The sequence below is a fragment of the Hippocampus bargibanti genome, linkage group LG16 (assembly GCF_051943395.1).
Source record: "Hippocampus bargibanti isolate YZ-2025 linkage group LG16, ASM5194339v1, whole genome shotgun sequence".
In the NCBI taxonomy this organism is placed as follows: Eukaryota; Metazoa; Chordata; class Actinopteri; order Syngnathiformes; family Syngnathidae; genus Hippocampus; species Hippocampus bargibanti.
The window spans coordinates 1,656,540-1,665,699 of NC_142749.1; the positions used below are offsets into that span (position 1 = coordinate 1,656,540).

The 9,160-nt window shown below is 46.9% G+C and overlaps 1 long non-coding RNA gene across 1 annotated transcript; it reads left to right on the plus strand.

The window, feature by feature from the left end:
* The first annotated feature begins 430 nt into the window (after positions 1 to 430).
* Positions 431 to 3,442, plus strand: LOC148886049 (uncharacterized). Its single transcript, XR_016117860.1, has 2 exons — positions 431 to 567; positions 625 to 3,442. It is a non-coding gene; the product is annotated as an uncharacterized LOC148886049 (long non-coding RNA).
* The last annotated feature ends 5,718 nt before the right edge of the window (positions 3,443 to 9,160 follow it).

Below are 9,160 nucleotides of genomic sequence, written 5' to 3' on the forward strand. Positions count from 1 at the left end.
TCCTTCTTTCTGATGTTTCCATCACTCGGGACCGCTACATCCACGACAATGGCTTTCCTTTGCCCTTTATCCATGACCACGATATCTGGTTGGTTGGCCATTACCATCTTGTCAGTCTGTATCTGGAAGTCCCACAGGATTTTTGCTCGGTCATTCTCCACCACCTTGGGAGGTGTTTCCCATTTTGACCTTGGGGTTTCCAGTCCATACGTCGCACACATGTTTCGGTAGACTATGCCAGCCACCTGGTTATGGCGCTCCATGTAGGCTCCCTGCATCTCTCTCTCTCTCTCTCTCTCTCTCTCTCTCTCTCTCTCTCTCTCTCTCTCTCTCTCTCTCTCTCTCTCTCTCTCTCTCTCTCTCTCTCTATATATATATATATATATATATATATATATATATATATATATATATATATATATATAGTACCATTTTGCAATGTAACTCAATGAGTGACAGGTGTCCAGCCAATAATGCCATACAGTTCACGTATGCTATGCAACCAATCGGAGTAGAATGGCGCGAATGTGCCCTGCCCATATGCGCCGTTCAAGAGGCGTGATACTGGTGTGTGGCCACAGCGTACACATCTGATGTTGTTCACAGTGGCCTATGTGTGCTCAGGGACCTTGTTTGTCTGCTTAGACACATGAAAAATTAGAGGGAACATTGCAGGGTGGTGCAATTAATTTGCACAAGGGTGTCGGAAAACAAGAAGGCAAAATACCAAAACTGCGCACGAGCAGTGGCAAAGCGAATAGTTCACCGGTAAACAAATGGCAGAATGACACTCTTCAATGACCCCAGTGAAGAATTAGGAGATTGACAGCAGATGTGTTACAAGCTGGGAAGCACAACCCCGCCACCTGCTGCACCTGGGACGGGTCCACGATCCAGGAGCGGGGGACCCATTGCCGATCCTCCGGGCTGTCGCCTTCCCAGTCGACCAAATACTGGAACCCCAAACCCTTACCACTGCGCTGTGAGTCCAAGATGTCCCTCACAGTGTACAGCGAATCACCATCCACAATCCGAGGAGGATTGGAGGAGCCAAGGGACTGGTCTCCACCGGTTTAAGCAGGGACACGTGGAACACGGGGTGAACCTTCATCGAGGAGGGCAGCCGGAGCTTGAGAGCGACTGGGCTTATGATGGAGTCCACCGCAAATGGACCCACAAAACTTGGCGAAAACACAAAGCACTAGCTCAAAGGCAAGGAGAAAACACAATCAAGGGTATATAAAACAAAATGTGACATACCAAATTCACAAACGCACAGGATGGTGAATAATAAGAATCGGAATCATCAGAATCAGAATCATCTTTATTGCCAAGTATGTAGAACACACAAGAAATTTGTTTCCAGGAGAACACGCTGCACTAGTATCATCATCAAAAAATTGCAAAGAGGCACTATATAGTTCTATTTGGGTTACTGTCTAAAGAGTTAATGACTTGGGGGAAGCAGCTATTTAAATGTCTGCTGGATTTTATGCGCATGGATCAGCGCCTGCCGGAGGGGAGTAGCTGGAAAAGGTGGGGTGGGTAGGGTCCAGTAGGATTCTCCGCACCCTTGTTTGTATTCTTGCAGTGTGCAAGTCCTCGAGAGTGGGTAGGGCGGTGCCAATGATAATTTTCCGCCGTCCTGTCTGTTGAAGTCGGATTTTGTCCATTTTTGTGGCGGCCCCGAACCAAACGGTGATGGAAGAACAGGATGGATTCGATGACAGACATGTAGAAATGTTGCAGCACCTCCTGTGGCAGGCCATGCTTCTTTAGCAGCCTCAGGAAGTACATCCTCTGTTGGGCCTTTCTCAAGATGGAGTTGGTGTTGACCTCCCACTTCATGTCCTGGGGGACTGTGATTCCCAGGAACTTGAAGGTCTCGACGGTTGACACGAGGCAGTTGGATAGTGTGAGGGGCAGCTGTGGTGATGGATGTTTCCTGAAGTCCACGATCATCTCAACTGTCTTGAGCGTGTTCAGCTCCAGGTTGTGACGGCTGCACCAGAGCTCCAGCTGCTCCACTTGTTGTCGGTACGCAGACTCGTTGCCGTCTTTGATGAGACCGATGACCGTGGTGTCATCTGCAAACTGTATGAATTTGACAGCTTGGTGCAGTGAGGTGCAGTGTAGAGAAGAGCAATGGAGAAAGGATGCATCCCTGTGGGGCTCCAGTGTTTGTGGTTCGTGTTGAGGATGATATTTTTCCCAGTCTGACCTGTTGTATCCGTCATGTCAGGAAGCTGGCAGATCGTAGGGGACACACCAAGCTGGAGAAGTTTGGGAATGAGGAGTTCTGGGATGATGGTATTGAACGCAGAGCTGTAGTCCACAAACAGATTCCTTGCGTAGGGTCCTGTGTTGTCGAGGTGCTCGAGGATGTGGTGCAGTCCGATGTTGACTGGTTCCTCCACAGACCTGTTTGCCCGGTAGGCAAACTGAAGAGGATCCAGGAGAGGTCCGCTGATGTTCTTTAGGTGGTTCAGCACGAGGCGTTCAAAGGACTTCAGGACCACAGACGTCAGAGCAACAGGTCTATAATAATAATAATAATAATAATAATAATAATAATAATAATAATACATTACATTTTAAGCGCCTTTCAAAGCTCTCAAGGACACTACTGTCACAGACAAGCATAGGCACTATAATAAATAAAATATAATCACAAATACAATGCAATAAATAAAATAGAATTATAAACAGAAACAAGAAAGAGAGCTACACAGAAGGGCTGAAGGCCGAAGGCTCTGTCACCCATCATGCTGAGGGGGGGCACACAAAGGCGGGGGGAGGAAGAGGATCTGAGGGAATGAGAGGGAATAGAAATTTGAAGAAGGTCAGATAGCTATGGGGGGGCAAGGTTATGGATAGCTTTAAATGTATAAAGGAGAATTTTAAAGTTGATTCTATATTTGACTGGGAGCCAGTGGAGCTCTTGGAGGACGGGGGTAATGTGAAAGGATGAGGTTCTGGTGATGATCCGAGCTGAAGAATTCTGGACGAGTTGAAGTTTGTGGAGAAGCTTCTGACGGACACCAAAGAAAAGTAAATTGCAATAGTCAATCCGGGAGGTGACAAGACTATGAACGAGGATCGCACTAGTGTGAGGAGTGAGAGAGAGACGGGCGAAGACGATTGATATTGCATAGGTGGACGTACGCAGACCGGGTTAAGTAATTTATATTGGAGTAGAAAGATAGTGTGCTGTCAAGAATAACACCTAGGCTTTTCACTTGATGGGAGGGAGAAACGGTTGAATTGTCAATTGTTAGCTTTGCTCAAGGTGGATTTGCTGGTATCTTTGGAACTGGGACGATGGTAGACTATTTGAAGCAGGATAGGACTTCACAGTGCTCCAGGGATCATGAATACAATATAAAATAAAACAGGTGTGTTAAAAGCTAGGAAGCACAACCCCGCCATAAATTGGCGAAAAGAAGATTATTATACACTTCAGCCGAGTGCAGTCGCCTTTGTGGAGAGAACTGGTTCTGCTGAGGGTCTAATTTGCAATGAAACGGTCAAATGCAATATGCTATGCTCATATCAAAATAAGCTGCCAGAGATAGCAGAAAGGAAGTGTCATTCATACTACTACTACTACTACTACTACTAACTACTACTAATAATAATAATAATAACAATAATAATAATAATAAGAATTATTAATAATAATAATAATAATAATAATAATAATATTATTATTTTCAACTTCAGACGACACCCCAAAACACCGGGACGGTTGCTTACTTCTATGAAACAACAAATGAAAAGACTTTTGATGACAAAACTCCATTTATTTATATTTATAACATCAGATTCAGAAACAAAGAACAAAAGAATCGATTTACAGATGTGTGCATGTGTTTGAACTATTTACAGGCGTATGCGTGAGCTACATACTGTAGAAGTACGTGCTTGCGTGTGTGTGTGTGTGCGTCCCATCCCCCACTCTCAATTTTCCCTCCCTTAGGACAAGCGTCATCATCATACATGATGGATAGCTACATATCATTAATAGTTCTTTTTGTGATAAAAGCACTATCCAGTAGTTATGGGAATTCCGGCACCTTTCAGAGAGCCGAAATCTTTTGGCTCGGCTCACTAAAAAGATCGGCTCTTTTGGCTCCCAAATGGCTTCACAGTTTTTTTTTTTTTTTGTTGCTTAAATTAATTAACTACCAAAAATCATGTAAAATTATGTGAAGAACAAATTACTCATGTAAAAAATACACTAAAGGAGTCCAAGATGGTGACGGAGTAGGCAAGTGCTCTCATGAGCCTTGCTTTTTTTTTGTTGTTTTTGTCTTTTTGACAGCATGAATATGCCAGTACTGTTTTTGAATGGGAGGAATGTTGGTGCCTTTCGACTGTCATCGCTGGACAGCTTTGGGGCCATTGTGATTTTTTGCGCCTGTAAGGGGCAGCATCTTCACCGCCCTGCTTTTTTCAACGGAAAGGTCGTGCTGTTGGACAGTCTGCAGCTGGATGGATGCATGGCTTGAGGAGCCCGCGATAAGAAGGAGCGTCAGCCCAGAGCGCCGATGCGTATGTGGAACTGTTGCAGCTTGGAATTGAAGTGGATTTATGTGGGACAGGAGATGTGAGACAATCTCTTTTCGTCAATGGATGTTACAGCTGCGTGTTTGCCTTCAACATTTAGCTTGTAGTCGACGTGCACATTCCACCATAATGTCCCTGATCCACTCGTAGTAAGGCGCTTTGATTTTGTAGTCTTTGATTTTCACCTAGAACTGCTTCATGTAACAAAGAGGGTACAGAAAGTGCTTAAGAATGAATGACTCTCTGTGTCTTTGTGTTGTCACATTGTCTTTGTGCTGTCATATTATTTGTTATTTAGTTGTTTTGTTCTTTTGACTTCAAGACGGCGCCGCAAGAGTGGCTGTCTTTCCAGCAGCTCATGTATTTTGTTTTCCTACTTTCATTCCTTTCATCACTTTGCTGCTGTGAAATGTAAATTTCTCCACTGAGAGACTAATAAAGGCATATCCAATCCAATATCAAATATTTTTATTGAAATGGCTTTATTTCTAGGTACACTTTCCCTGTGGTTACTCTAGTCTGATGATCAGCTGTCACTAATTTGCTTTTCATATTAATAATGCGTTAATACCAACTAGTAAAATTGATAATAATTGAAAAAAAAACAGCATAATGTGAAAACATTTGTCCACTGTACCTGTCTACACTGATCTCCAGTGACCTGCTCAAATGGCTCCAAAACAGTGCATGCGTCCTGCAGTACCTCCCCAGCTCCTCTGATAAGTTCTCAGAAATGTGTCTTTCATTGAACTCAAAACAATCCAGCAGACATGTCCCACTTTGAAATTTTCAAAAAAGTGGCATGTAACTGATATGTAGGATCGTAGTTCGGGATGTCCAGCAGTCAGTTGTGAGACAAACAGCTGTTATTTTTTTAATGTTTTTTGGACTCCAGAACGTTCTTTGTTCTATATGATTCTGGTATGATTCTTTGAGAACATGTTTTCAGAATGATAATCAGAAAGACTTTAAGAGCACAGCAATGGTGAAATTTCCTGCTTGGAATTGGATACATGAGAGCATGAGTATATTTTCTGAAACCTTTGTCATCCACAATTGAAAATGGCTGAAAATCTTGCAATCGTTTTACTCAGTTCCTCATCAATTGTGTTTTGGTTAGCGGGGTTGATAGCATTTTGGATAAAGTGTCTCAAGGAGCTCTGGGTTGTACATCTTGGATGGAAGTAGTGATATTGCAGCAGCAACAGATGCAGGCAGACACACTAGAAACTTCGTTAATAATTTTCTTTCCAAGATGGCTGGGCGTGAACACGCAGCGGCTCCTCTATCTCCCGGTAAATTGGAGTTTTTGTGTATAGTATGTTTGTCTCACTCTTGTAAATGTTCCTCTCCGTCTGCCTCGCTACACCCGAGGCGTACCTACTCCCAAAAAGAAGTGCTACGCAAGTGTGGATTGCTCAGGAAGTCAGCTCGTTCACCGACCCCCACTTCTCCACCGACCCCCACGCCTGCACCCAACCCACAGTGGAGGCGTCACAAGCGCTGTATGAGGAAACAGAAGAGGGGAAAGCGTGGAGGTATCCGCGCAAGGCTCGCGGATAGCCCCCACCGGCCGACCATTCCTACCATCACGCGAGCTAACATACGCTCGCTGGACAATACAATGGACTACATAAGAATTCTCCGCTTAACTTCCAAGACCGTGGGTGAGTGTTGTGCCCTTGTGTTTGGGGAAACATGGCTGAACGATAGCATACCGGACAGTGCCATCCAGCTAGCCCAGCTAACTAGCTTCCGGGCAGACAGCGCGCTCGTCGAGGAGGGGAAGACTTGCAGCGGGGGACTCTGTGTTTACATCAGTGATGCCTGGAGGGCAACGCTGTTGTGGTATGCAAACACTGCTCACCACTGATGCAGCTCATGGTCAGAAGATGTCGGCCATTCTACCTGCCGAGGGAATTTAGTGCCATACTGCTGGGAGCAGTTTACATGCCTCCGAGCTCAATTAACAACAGGAGTGTGGCATTGAATGAAGTCTATCAGCACATCAGCGAGCAACAGACAGCCCACCCAGATGCTTTCCTTATCCTCGCTGCCGATTTCAACCATGCCAATCCGAAAAGCGTGTTACCACAACTCCATGGACACATTGACTTTCCGACTAGAGGTAACAACATTCTGGACAATGTTTTCACAACACACAAAGGAGCCTACAAAGCCTGCCCCCTTCCCCACCTGGGAGCTTCGGACCACTCCACTATCATGTTAATGCCTGCATACATGCCACTTGTCAAAGTCGTCAAACCAGTCAAGAAGCAGATAAGGGTGTGGCCTGACGGGTCGTCAGAGGCACTCAAAGACTGCTTCTCCACCTACGACAATACCACAGACCTCCAAGAGTACACAGACTGTTACCTGCTACATGAAGAAGTGCATTGATGACGTGACTGTGACCAGATCTGTCACCATCCGGGTCAACCAGAAGCCATGGCTCACGGGTGAAGTCCACAGGCTCCATAGGGCTCGGAACGCTGCCAACAAAGCTGGGGATGAGCTGGGCCCGAGGACAGCTAGGGCCAACCTGTCACGCGGCATCGGGATGGCCAAGAGACAGCACTCCAGGAGCATCGCCAGACTACAAGCCCTCTCCACAGACCTGCGAGAACTCCACCACTCTGCTGAACCAACTGAATGACTTCTTCGCCCGCTTCGACACAGACTCCAGCACAGCAGACTCCACCACCTCCCGGCGACCAGGTGCTGACACTGTCCCAGATTGACCAATCCACGCAAACCGCCGGGTCCCGACGGCATTCCTGGCCGTGTCCTGAGAGACTGCACTGATGAGCTCACAGATGTCTTCATCGACATCTTCAACACCTCACTGAGCCAGGCTGTTGTGCCCACGTGCCTCAAAGCCACCACCACCACCGTCCCCCACCTGCCACAACGACTACCGCATGGTTGCACTCACTCCAATCCTCATTAAGTGCTTCGAGCGGCTAGTTATGAACTACATTAAGGCTGCCCTCGCCCTCAATCACGACCCTTTCCAGTTTGCATATCGGCCTCACCGCTCGACCGTTGATGCCATCTCCACTGCTCTCCACACAGCGCTCACCCACCTCGAGACCAGAGACTCCTATGTCAGAATGCTGTTCATCAACTTCAGCTCAGCATTCAACACCATCATCCCCCAACAGCTCATCGGCAAACTGAGCAAACTGGGGATCAGCACCTCCCTGTGTAACTGGCTGCTGGACTTCCTGACAGGGAGACCACAGGCAGTCAGAGTTGGAAACAACAAATCCAGCACCATCACGCTGAACACAGGGGCCCCCCAGGGGTGTGTGCTGAACGCCCTCCTCTTAACTCTGCTCACACATGACTGCTCACCATCATCACCCAGCTCCACAGTCTTCATAAAGTTTACAGATGACACAACTGTGGTGGTCCTCATCAACAATGGTGAGGAGACAGCCTACAGGGACGAGGTCAGCCGCCTGGCTGGTGCAAGAAAAACAATGTCCGTCTGAATGTGGCGAAGACGAGGGATATTGTTGTAGACTTCAGGAGAGTGCACCCCCAGCATTCACAACTAACCATCGACGGTGCTGCAGTGGAGTGTGCAGCACCAAGTTCCTGGGAGTGCACATATCCGATGATCTCTCCTGGAGCCACAACACGGCATCACTGGCCAAGAGATCCCACCAGCGCCTGTACTTCCTCTGCAAGCTCAAAAGAGTGGGAGCCCCGACCCCCATCATGACCTCCCTCTACCGCAGTACCATCGAGAGCAACCTGACCAGCTGTATCACCGTGTGGTACGGCGCCTGCACTGTGTCCTGCCTTAAGACTGCAGCGCACCGTGAGGACAGCTGAGAAGATTATTGGTGTCTCTCTTCCCCCCCTTCAGGACATTTACAACACCCGCCTCACCCGCAGAGCCATCAGGATCGCTGGCGAAACCACCCACCCACCCCCCCACAGCCTCTTCAGCCGGCTGCCATCAGGTAGGAGACTGCAGAGTCTCCGAGCCAAGACCAGCAGGCCTCCCAGCCCTGCCCCTTCCCACTGCCACACTCACCAAACTCTGAGTACACGCTACAAACTGTACTATCATCCAGAACTCAATTTTTTTCTGCAAGACCTCACTTCAATCCTTTTTTGTTGTTGTTTTTGCATTACTACATTACGTCACTTTGCATACGACACTACATCACTTTACATACGTAACTGCCTCACTTTACATTCAGAAATTACATGGATTGTCTGTTGTCAATTGTACGTCTCTTTTAGCCTCATTATAAGTGCCTTGCATGCTGGGTCAGAGAGGATCTGTGCTGTATGTTATGCAGGTTATTTGTGGAGCCTGATTGATGGGATATTTTAACCATGCAGTCTACACTCTGCCTTTCAACTATCAATAAAGTTGAAACAAGTCAAAATTTCACTGAGTTCCATTTTCTCACCTTTTCACTTTTGTTTTTTTCTTTGTAGTGCTATCAAGCACTGTCGTCTCCCTTTCCTGGTTCATGTGCTACTCACAGTGTGCAATCACGTACGGCTTTAACCGAAGACTGGGGGCGAGGAAGAGAGGGGAAAAAAAGGCAGCTCCTTGTAAGTTCAC